General features: G+C 39.9%; 1 protein-coding gene across 2 annotated transcripts in view; it reads left to right on the top strand.

The window, feature by feature from the left end:
• cenpp (centromere protein P) overlaps positions 1-12,485 on the top strand; it is a 186,795-nt gene that overhangs the window by 90,282 nt on the left and 84,028 nt on the right. The window lies entirely within an intron of this gene.

The following is a 12,485-nucleotide window of genomic DNA, read 5'->3' as shown; positions in this document are numbered from 1 at the left end:
TCCTTCGGTCTCTTCTTCAAAAACCTGTCCATTTTGCGCTAGCAATACGCTAGTTTGAGGAGCAAAGCAGCTTGATAAATGGCGCAAACCGCAACATCACAGGCAATCGGAGAGATGAGCATGGCAAACAATGTTTCGATATGATGTATTATTATTAATAATTATATTTTATAATAATGATTAAAAAACTAATTACAATATATTTAATAATTATTTTTAAAAAGTATATTTTTTTTCACAATTTTTTTTATCGTCCCTCCAACTTTCTGTGGCCCCCCTAGCGCCCCCACTTTGAAAACCACTGCCATAACCAATTCTCAACCATACGAAATAGTGAGGATTAGGTTATTTTATATAAGACCATCCCTTTTTTATGCCAAACCCACCTTGAGGGTGTGCTGATAAAAGTTCTATTTGTGTCTCATCTGATCGTATACTTGGTTCTGTCAAAGTTCCACTAGCATGTTGCAAACTCTGATCGCTTACATGTGGTTACATGAAAGTAAAGGCTTTCTTCTGGTCCACCTTCCAAAGAGATTGTTGACATGAAGGTGGTGTCTAATTGTAGGCATCACATTGTTGATTTAGTGACCACAAAATACTACCATCTTCTGCAAGTTTTATATTTCTAATCTTTCTCTCTCTCTCTCTCTCTCTCTCTCTCTCTCTCTCTCTCTCTCCATTGTGCATGGAGACCAAATACACTTTCATCCTCTTCCAGGCAGGTTCATAATAGCTCTGTGTATTTTAAACTTCTTAATTGTTTCAGTAGATATGGGTATTTTTAGTTGTATACCTATTTTTATAGCCTCATTAAAAAATTATTTTTCTTTTTTGAATTTGTGAGTTTTCTAAAACTCCTCATAATCGGAGACCACTTCAGAGGTAAACGCTCAGATGAGCTTAAAAATATAAAATGTAAGTGGGAGTAGGCTTCAGTTACACAAGGATTTTCTGGTAGGATTTCTACAATCATTTCTAGGGTATAAATAAGTTACACCTATGGTTTTGTAGCTCAACAGATGGGGGGCGGGTGTGGAGAGAGAGAATACAAAATATTAGTTATGCTCTTGTCCTGTAAGAAGTTGTGTGCACAGAGTGCAAGCAGGGATTCTTACAGGACTAGCATAATTAGACAGAGAACCAGAAGGTAACACACAGTGTTTCCCACAGACCAGGTAGCAATTTGTGGTGCTCCACTGTGCCGATGAGGGAATCGTGCGCGGTGGTGTCGTGGCGGTCGGTGGAGTCGGTCATTGGGGTGTATGCAAAGTGTTTACAGCGGGCGGTGTTCAAACACACAGTATTTTTCTTCAGAGTCACCTGCTGGGACTATTTTAAAGCTACAAGAAGCATTTGAGATTATTCAGTTCAATCTAAATTCTTTTAAGTTCTTTAAGATAAGACAGCTAAAACTATTTTTACCAGAATCCTGCCTGGTTTCATTCCTCGACCCAACTTTACATTACAGGGCAGGTCATTAGTTTGCTGGGCTTGATGTTGGTGGAAAACCTGTCTTTTAAATGTATGAAAATTACTCACCAAAATTGAAGTTTTTTACCTTAGTTTTTTGCCTTTTTGGTGGCAATCTTTCAATCATTCTTTAGTTGACATTCAAGGAATAAATTGCAAAAAACAAGCTGGAGGTTTTATTTTAAATATTGAACTCAACACTTACCTCAACCAATACTAAAATGAAATAAATAGTATAATGTAACAACAAAATAATAATAAAATATCATAATTAGATAAACCACTTAAGGTAACACCAAGGCAACTAACAATAATGAAAAAGCATTACCCTAATTGGTGCAAAGCCTGCATGCCCTATCAGAACATTTAATTCTGCGTGGCTTCCTGAAAAAAAAAACCTCAAGTACCCTATCGTAAGGGAAGTCATTGGGTTCGGGACCATTTATGGAGATTCGTAAGCAGGCTGCCAGGTGTTCCCCTTGGAGCCTATTCCTGAGGTCTGTTTTAATCTATGGATAAAAAAAGTACATTTTCTTCATCACCAAAGCACTAAAAATTTCCATTACATCAAAAAAATATACAAAGGAATACTGAATTTCTATGTGCTTACCCTATTCATAGCTGAGAAATCTGGCTCGCAATTCAGAAAAAAATTTTCAATACTCATCTGGGTTAAAGCAGCAAACATTGAGAGTCAATGAAATTATAATAGTCAAATAAATACGAAATTATTATTAGCCTATGAGCATCCTACAGTAGCCTATCTCAACTATCGCATTGTTTCTTAAAATATTCAGATTTTATGCTTCAGATAGCATCAACTAGGCATCCCCGCGAGTATAACAACATTTTATTTAGGCTAGTGGGAAATCCTTATTTATTGTGAACGTCAAGCCATTATTAATAACTTGCATGAATGCTGAAGCGGAATAAACGGGATAATGCAATAAGGCCGGTTCCTCGTGTCAAGCTGCTACTGTATGCATCAAAATTGGTTTACAGCCTGACTCAGGGATGTCCGTTTCATGAAGCCAAGAAGGCTATGATAAAGCTCATCACGAGCACGACGTAGGCTACCTTTTAAAATAAGGGGTTGGAAGGCGAATCAGGAAGGCTTCGTTATTTTTAATTAGCCTAACAGACCTACTTGCAGTCCGGTGTCATGGTCTGAATTTACCACCAGTCTGAATTTACCAGGTAAATTTAAACTGTAGCAGCCACGGTGTGAGTTTACCACCAGTCTGAATTTACCAGGTAAATTTATACTGTAGCAGCCACGGTCTAACCTTACCACAGTATAAATTTACCAACTTGGTATAATTGGGCCTAGTCTGAATTTACCAGCCTAATGTGACATTTATGTTCATGTTCATACTTGAATTATTTACACTTTAACTTGATGAATATTGATTTGTTTAAGTAAGACTCCTCATGATTATAATAATTTAGTTATTCTCTCAAATTTACCAACTTGGTATAATTAGACTGCTGTCATTGGGCCTAGTCAGAATTTACCAGCCCAATATGATGGGAGATTTATGATCATACTTAATCCACAAATAAATTATTTTCACTTTATCTTGATGAATATTGATTTGTTTGAGTGAGACTCATCATGATTATAATATAGTTATTCTCTCAAATTTACCAACCTGGTATAATTAGACTCCTGTCATTGGACCTAGTCAGAATTGAGTCATCTTTCTTTTGAAAATAGCGAATCGCTGGTCTCGTGCCTCTTTGGACTGTGTGTTTTGCTGATCTTCATTTTGTGACTGGGAGATGATTGTTTCCTCATCCATATTCAACAGCTTGTCTACTGATGATCAAATCTCACAACTGTAGTCACAATTCGCATTTTATTAAGGCCAATTTATGCTGACAACCCAGTCCTCTTCGCAGACGCTCTGCGCGCACCTCCCAAAAATTGTGACCACCGCAGACAGCGTCGCAGACAAGAGGGCTCTGATTGGTCCACTCTACATCCGCTGTACACGCACTTCCGCTTCCCTACTTTCCCGGTTTGGTTTGTTTTCACGACCGCCATTTTTAAAAACACGAGCGAAGATGGAGCAGCACGAAGAGCGGTTGATCGAGGAAGGGGGGAAGTACGTACATCTATACGACTCCAGTTCTAGTCATTATAAGTAACCGGAGGATAAACACTCCACTAACCACACCCACCAACTACTCCTAGAGATTTTGCGACATCGCGCCCCCTTGCGTTGTGGCGGTGAGTAACATCGCGCACGCCTATTACTCCCCGTTCAACAATAAATTACAACTGTCTGCGAAAAGCTATCTGCGAAAGCCTTGTCGCAAGAGCATGGAGAGGCCTTTAGTCCACAAATGTGTTGAAATGCTCGGTACAAAACCGCAGCAAGAAATGATTTAGACTTCCCGAAAGTTGACAGAGAAAAAAAAAATCGGTCTGCGCATGCGCATGGTAAATTTATACCAGCGCACGATCAGACCGTGACACCTGTCATTATGCGCAACGGCAGGCCTGTATACACGCCTCTCCGTCTCTCTCTCTCTCTGTCTCTGTGTGTGGGTGCGCGCGCGTGAACGAGAAGAAAGAGCACTATGAATGAACGGAAAGATTATGCAACTGATTTTTTTTTTCAAAATCGCGAGTCTGATTGCGTGGCGATAGGAATCCATTGTGTGGCGCTGCGCCACACAATGGTCTATGTATGGGAAACCCTGAACACAGACATGATGGCGCCAGGGACATAAACCAGCCAGCCTCTCCACAGTCAACAAACCTGAGTGAACATGTGAGAGTTGGGGCGGCAACAGCATTCAGACATCCCAGTTTACCAAAATACTCGATGCTCATGAACCCTCCTTATCTGTGCCTTTACCTAAGAGAAAAACTTTATTAACAAAGACTTGACTGAACAAATATGTTTTCAGCCAAGACTTAAAGACTGAGACTGTGTCTAAGTCCTGACCACTAATTGGAATACTGTTCCATAACTGTGGGGAAGAACTGCAAGAGAAAGCTCTGCCCCCCTGCTGTAGTCTTTATTATTCAAGGTATCAACAAAGAGCCTGCACCTTTTGATCAAAGCATGCATGGCAGATCATAAAAGACCAGAAATTTACTCAGGTACTTTGGCGCGGGACCATTCAATGCTTTATAAGCCAGTAGTACTATTTTATAATCACTGTGGACAACTAAGTGATAATGATGTTTCTCATAGGTTATTATAATATTTTCCATGAGGCATTTTATTGCTTCTGTTTACATTGGAAAACATTTGTGTGGAAAACAAAACCTTTAGCAAGCAGAGGTACTTCAGGCGAATATGCCTTGTTGATTGGAAAAGGATTGAAAAAAACATTGGCAAGCAGTTGCCACAGCTGATAATTTAATTACACCTTCCTGTATTTCTCTGAAATGATGGAAATGCTTGTTTTCCTGCCTCTTTTGGGATATCAGTTCTGGACAATTACAGTGGTTCTTGAAAGTTTGTGATCCCTTTAGAATTTTCTATATTTCTGCATAAATATGACCTAAAACATCATCAGATTTTCACACAAGTCCTAATAGTAGATGAAGAGAACCCAGTTAAACAAATGAGACAAAAATATTATACTTGGTCATTTATTTATTGAGGAAAATGATCCAGTATTACATATCTGTGAGTGGCAAAAGTATGTGAACCTTTGCTTTCAGTATTTGGTGTGACCCCCTTAAGTAGCAATAACTGCAACTAAACGTTTCCGGTAACTGTTGATCAGTCCTGCACACCGGCTTGGAGGAATTTTAGCCCATTCCTCCGTACAGAACAGCTTCAACTCTGGGACGTTGGTGGGTTTCCTTACATGAACTGTTCACTTCAGGTCCTTCCACAACATTTTCATTGGGTTAAGGTCAGGACTTTGACTTGGCCATTCCAAAACATTCACTTTATTCTTCTTTAACCATTCTTTGGTCGAACGACTTGTGTGCTTAGGGTCGTTGTCTTGCTGCATGACCCACCTTCTCTTGAGATTCAGTTCATAGACAGATGTCCTGACATTTTCCTTTAGAATTCGCCAGTATAATTCAGAATTCATTGTTCCATCAATGATGGCAAGCTGTTCTGGCCCACATGCAGCAAAACGGGCCCAAACCATGATACTACCCCCACCATGTTTCACAGATGGGATAAGGTTCTTCTGCTGGAATGCAGTGTTTTCCCTTCTCCAAACATAACGCTTCTCATTTAAACCAAAAAGTTCTATTTTGGTCTCATCCATCCACAAAACCTTTTTCCAATAGCCTTCTGGCTTGTCCATGTGATCTTTAGCAAACTGCAGATGAGCAGCAATGCTCTTTTTGGAGAGCAGTGGTTTTCTCCTTGCAACCCTGCCATGCACATCATTGTTGCTCAGTGTTCTCCTGATGGTGAACTCATGAACATTAACATTAGCCAATGTGAGAGAGGCCTTCAGTTGCTTAGAAGTCACCCTGGGGTCTTTTGTGACCTCGCTGACTATTACACACCTTGCTCTTGGAGTGATCTTTGTTGGTCAACCACTCCTGGGGAGGGTAACAATGGTTTTGAATTTCTTCCATTTGTACACAATCTGTCTGACTGTGGATTGGTGGAGTCCAAACTCCGCTTTTTCTGAGGTCCTCAAAAATCTTCTTTGTTCATGCCATGATACACTTCCACAAGCATGTGTTGTGAAGATCAGACTTTGATAGATCCCTGTTCTTTAAATAAAACAGGGTGCCCACTCACACCTGATTTCTAATTTCACCCTCAAATGAACTGCTAATCCTAGAGGTTCACATACTTTTACCATTCACAGATATGTAATATTGGATCATTTTCCTCAATAAATAAATGACCAAGTATAATATTTTTGTCTCATTTGTTTAACTGGGTTCTCTTTGTCTACTTTTAGGACTTGTGTGAAAATCTGATGATGTTTTGGGTCATATTTATGCAGAAATATAGAAAATTCTAAAGGACTCACAAACTTTCAAGCACCACTGTACATTGTTTATCACGATTTTTAAAAAATGGTAAATAACAAGCAGGGATAAATATCACAAGCTTAGCTGTATAGCTAAATTAGCTAAATGAAAATAATTTAGTGCAAGTTTCTGAGTACTGGAAAGACAGAATATTGGTATATTTCACATTATCTTGAAGAGAAGAGCACTCCAGTGACAAACAGAAAAAACGTTAATCAAAACAAGCTGGAGAGATTTTTTTTTAAACAAGGTACAGCTGTCTCTCAAGGAAAAATGTTAGTTTAAAATGAAAAATCTAAAGTTTAATTTATTTTTTAATTTTATACATTGGTCCTTCACATGAAGCTTCTTCCAATATGTATGTTGTTTTGTAAATTCAAATTATTCAACCTGCTGTTAATATATTTGATAAAAACCCATCAATCTTTTGTGTTCAAATGAACATGTTGAATGTTCTATAGATCCGAGGATAATTAGTCTCTAACTGCAAATTAAAAACAGTTATGTCACATTTACTTTGTTTTCCTTTAGGGATTAGGCTGCATCTTCTAGGTGTTTGTCAGGATGAGAATTCTTAAACAGTTCAAACCTGTTGTGAGGTTTTTGGATTTTTTTTTTTCTTTTTTTCTTCTTCTTCTCCTCTCGGAGACGCCGGTATGTGAAACGTGGCAGCAGTGGCCCAGGCCAACCTGCAGATTTGTTCCATATGTTTCCTGAGCAAAGTTTTTCTTGCTGTTTCTGTCAGCCTGTGACACCCCCCAAAATCGCCACCCCTTCATGTCTCTCTGCACTCACAGAGCTGGCCAAATTGTGATGAAGAGAAGAAAATTGATGCATTGCAAATGCTTTTTCTCTAGCACTCTCTTAAGTGTGCACATTCCATGGCTGTGGAAAAAGGTCCTTCAGATTTGGTAATCAGACAATCACCTGTCAGCAGCCTTACATCCATTTGTGAAAGTGTAATGAGATTATTAAATGTTTTAAGAACATAAATGTAAATTTGAAGTATTTGTGTGTGCTACATTTATTGGTAACACGCGCCTAAAATGCACAGACACTTAAAAAGAAATCTCACAGGGATTTCAGCAGCCTTTGGGACTTTCACAAGGATTAGGCTGCATTTACAAGGATATTTTGGCAACCCTCAAAAAACACATTGGTGTCTGTTCTGGGAATTGTTTGGGCTGAGATGAATGTCTTTTATTTATGTGGTTAATACAGGAATTGAAAACAGGACATGCTATTCAGACTGGTAAAATGCACACAGAAATATCCAGAAGTAAAATGTTGACTTTCCATTTATGTATACTCCTTTTGGTCTCATGTTGCTGGGTGTACATAAAAAGATGTTCAAAACATGGTCCTAAGGGGGTGCTGTATAAAATCTGTAATGCTACTTTGCCTTTCCAGATTAAAAAAAATAAATAATTTTTTTTTTAAATGGATGCAACATTTTTGCAGTTCTATTCTGAAGCAATTATTTTCACCCAAATTTGTGGCATTATAGCCAAGAACTCTCAGAAAATGCTGGCTGATCTGGCAGAATACATGTCCCAGGAGTGACATGAATAAAGGGAGAATAATGGAGCCTAAACCAGAAACTTTTTATTGTACTTTTTAGTCTCTGAAGCATCTCTATTTATGTTTATAAATGGTAAAAATCTGTCAAGTAATATCAAACTGAGGCAAGAGCTTGTTTGTTGAACCTAACCCAATTGTGATTTCAGGCATGTCTTAGTGTTAATTTAGATAATTTTAAATTTAGTTTTAGTCTTTGTCACTTAATGAAAATTGTAGTTATGTTTTAATCAAGATTTAGTCAGTGGAATTCAATTTTAATTTTAGTGTAATTTTTGACAGGATTTTAATCATAATATTCTCAGGCAGTTTGATGATACTTGTTGTAAAATGTGCCCTGTAGCTTTAACATGGGCTATTACAGCAGGGGTATGGTGTCGTTAAGTGAGCGATCCTAGAAAGCTGGATTCCCCGACTTCCCAACTACATTCAGGAACATAAAACAGGGAAGTTAACGTACTATAATAGATTTTACTGAAGGATATTTCTCCTGGCTGTAAAAATTCCCTTGAGAAGTACGCTAGGTTGTCTGCCCAAACAGAGCAAGCCATTTCGTCTCATCTTTATTCATCAGAGCATAATGAACAGAGATTTTATCATAATCTTCATCAAATATTTTTCCATTTACGTTGTTGTTGTTGTTCCAATTTAGCCATGAAATAAAATGTCGTCAGTGAATACTTACCATCAAACTTTTCACTGACAAATTTGTAACAGAGTTTGCTTACTAGTTTTCACACAACAAAAAATCAACTGATTTGGCCTGGGATGCCCAAACATTTGCATACAACTGTATACTGTACACACATTATGCCACTGCAGTCACAAAAGGAAAATTCATCTTTACCAATCTCCAGACATTTTGATTTTTCGAAGACTGCAGGTTTAGGTACTTAATTGGCATTTTCAGTCTAAAATAAGAGCTGCCAGGTAGACCTCCTTTTATTTTAATAAGATTACCATTTTGCACAAGAATGTTATTCTTTACAATATTTTATTTTAAAATACAAGTTTGTATCTTTCTGAGCCAGGAAACAATCATTCCATTTTCATCACCTAAAGTATCAGAAGTCAAACTGAATGTTGCCCTCTGAATCAGGTCGACATAAAAACAAATTGATGTGTCCTGTATTTAGCGTTGTTAACGGCCTTGAAGCAGAGAACCGAGGTTTTAACTAATTTTTAGATTATGTAACCAAGCCATGCATCTTAAAGATATTTTGATCAAGTAACATCTCTATCCAGTCCTGCTCAAATTTCACATCTGGTAAAAGCAGAAAAGCTGAAGCAGACACTCCATCTGCTGGTAAAAGTTATTGTTTTAGGATGTCCAACATGAATCACAAATAAGAATTTGTTAAAATTTGAACCACTGACAGAACAATTTGTATTTAAACCCAGACACACAGTTTGAGCTCTGATCCAAAAGAAATATTGACACAAATTTCTTACAATTTTGGTCCCCAAATTACAGACAAGGCAGCATCAGATGTGCAGCAATGGTCCATAAGGCTCATGTGTGTACTCTAAATGTATTCTTAATTCACTTTATTGGGTGAAGGATTCATACAAATTGCACACATTTTACATTCGAGCAGTGGGTAGTGTTGCTGCCTCAAGGCTCCAGGGTCCCTGATTGAGCTTGGTTGCCATTTGTGTGGAATGATGCATGTTCTCCCATGGCCACACGGGTTTCCTCCGGGTACTCCAGTTTACTCCCACCACCCAAGAGCATGTCAGTTGAGGTATTTCACCTGACGTCACAGGGTCACGTGACGCCCCGGTGTCCACCATTTTGGACGGCAAGTTAGCTAATGTCAACAACATAGTAGCTGGTATGTTACTGTAGCAATATTTACGTTCAGTCATTTGGATGACTGTTAAAACCTTTCAGTCTCAAGTTTTTCCTTTACTGGATTTACTAGTTTACTGAGCTATCGCGCGATGGCTCCCGGCTCGGCCGGCGAGCGCGCGATGGCTCCCGGCTCGGCCGGCGAGCGCGCGATGGCTCCCGGCTCGGCCGGCGAGCGCGCGATGGCTCCCGGCTCGGCCGGCGAGCGCGCGATGGCTCCCGGCTCGGCCGGCGAGCGCGCGATGGCTCCCGGCTCGGCCGGCGAGCGCGCGATGGCTCCCGGCTCGGCCGGCGAGCGCGCGATGGCTCCCGGCTCGGCCGGCGAGCGCGCGATGGCTCCCGGCTCGGCCGGCGAGCGCGTAGTGGCTCAGTAAACTAGTAAATCCAGTAAAGGAAAAACTTGAGACTGAAAGGTTTTAACAGTCATCCAAATGACTGAACGTAAATATTGCTACAGTAACATACCAGCTACTATGTTGTTGACATTAGCTAGTGCTAACAGCTAGTTGCTAATACACTGCTACAACTACACCGACCCTAATAATACAGTTCTTGGTCATTGCCTGGTAACAGCAAATTTATAACGGGCCATGTCTCAACAGACTAAGAAGTTATTTCAATGACATTTAATAACATTTTGTTTATCCTGAGGACCGAAAGTAAATGAAAATGTGAACAAACCTTAGCTGTAATCAGATGGCGACCACCGGCTCCAGGGACGACCCGCTGATGTAGGCATGTTACCCAGCCTGACACAAAATGTTTGTAGGCATCCAAACTCGTATACGCTTTCAGATCAATACCTGTGTATGGCGATGGGTTTTTAACGACATAGGTATACAGATCATGTGGGCCGAAGTCAGGTAAAGACGAGGGCTTCGTGTACTTCCGTACGTCAGTGAACAATCCTGGTGGAAGCAGGTAAACATCGTTCTCTAAGCCTGCTAACCTCAATTTTTGCAAATACCTCTCCCTCTGCTCGCCCTGTAAATGCCCTACGTCGCTGGATAGTGAAGGTGTTTTCTGCATCTCGCTCCTTTTTCTTTTATGTTTTTCGTTTGTCGCCTTCCTCGCATTCAAACTGATTCGAGCCGTGCCGTCCAAAATGGCAGCGTCACATGACTTGGTCACGTGAGTGAAATACCTCAATTGGTGGACTGGCTGTGTTAAAGTGCCCCGAGATGTGAATGTATGTTTCTATGTGTGTGTGCTTGGTTCCCATGCCATGCAATGTTCCATCCATGGTGTATTCCAACTTTACACCCAGTTTGTTCCTGGGATAGGCTCTGGATCCACCACAATCCTGACCAGTAAACGAATGCACATTTGAATGTACCTCCTCAGTGCTGACAGTACTGTACAAAAGTCTTAGGCACCCTACTGTTTTCAGTACAAACTTTGTTATAGACTTTTATTTTATGACTTCTACATTATCAAGTCAGTACAAAAACACTTTACATTTCCAAACATTAGTTTTCCAGCACAAAATTAAATGTTACAGACAAATGTTTATATGTCAGTAAATAAAGGGGCATATTGCATAACAAACCACTTTTCAGACAAAAACACAATGAAGGCTGATGGGTTTTGCTGCAAAAATAAGAAGGAAGTTAGATGGTCAAAGTGTCCAGAAGAACTACGGCCTATTCTGTAAGATGCTCAGTAAAACTTCCAGCTCAGGTCCTTATAAAACTGCACTAACTGTACCTGAGGCTTTTTTTTTAAGCAAAGGGTTGTCACACCAAACATTGACTTTCTTCATGCATTCCTGCTCACTGATCTTTATGGTATTTTTTTTTTTAAATGTGGAAACATATTTAATTTCATTATTTTTGAAGGCATCTTTGCTCTACAGCATTTCATTGCATGTGTATAAGACACTTGCACAGTACTGTGTATGCATACTTCATTTCTAATTCTTACAGTTCATATGTAATCCTTGCGAATAAGTGTTGTTTGTAGAATGGCATCCATTTTAATAAACATCCCGAATATTGGAATGCGTAGAATTTGTTTTAACAAGTCCTCTTGCACTTTGACTTGGATCTACAGAAAAAGATACAATAGCTCAAAATGATCACATTCATGTTTTTGGTGATTTATTCTTTATGTAGTGTGTAGGGCGGCACAGTGGTGTAGTGGTTAGCGCTGTTGCCTCACAGCAAGAAGGTCCGGGTTTGAGCCCCGTGGCCGGCGAGGGCCTTTCTGTGCGGAGTTTGCATGTTCTCCCCGTGTCCGCGTGGGTTTCTTCCGGGTGCTCCGGTTTCCCCCACAGTCCAAAGACATGCAGGTTAGGTTAACTGGTGACTCTAAATTGACCGTAGGTGTGAATGTGAGTGTGAATGGTTGTCTGTGTCTATGTGTCAGCCCTGTGATGACCTGGCGACTTGTCCAGGGTGTACCCCGCCTTTCGCCCGTAGTCAGCTGGGATAGGCTCCAGCTTGCCTGCGACCCTGTAGAACAGGATAAAGCGGCTAGAGATAATGAGATGAGATGTAGTGTGTAGGTAAATAAACAAAATAACTTGCTTGCTAGAATGAAGTCTTCCACATAGGGGATGAACACCTCTCTAAACACTAGCATTTGGGACACACCCTTAATACA

Source organism: Neoarius graeffei, chromosome 26 (genome assembly GCF_027579695.1).
Source record: "Neoarius graeffei isolate fNeoGra1 chromosome 26, fNeoGra1.pri, whole genome shotgun sequence".
Taxonomy (NCBI): Eukaryota; Metazoa; Chordata; class Actinopteri; order Siluriformes; family Ariidae; genus Neoarius; species Neoarius graeffei.
Note: the sequence above shows the minus strand (reverse complement) of the source record. Positions and strands in the feature narration are given on the sequence as shown.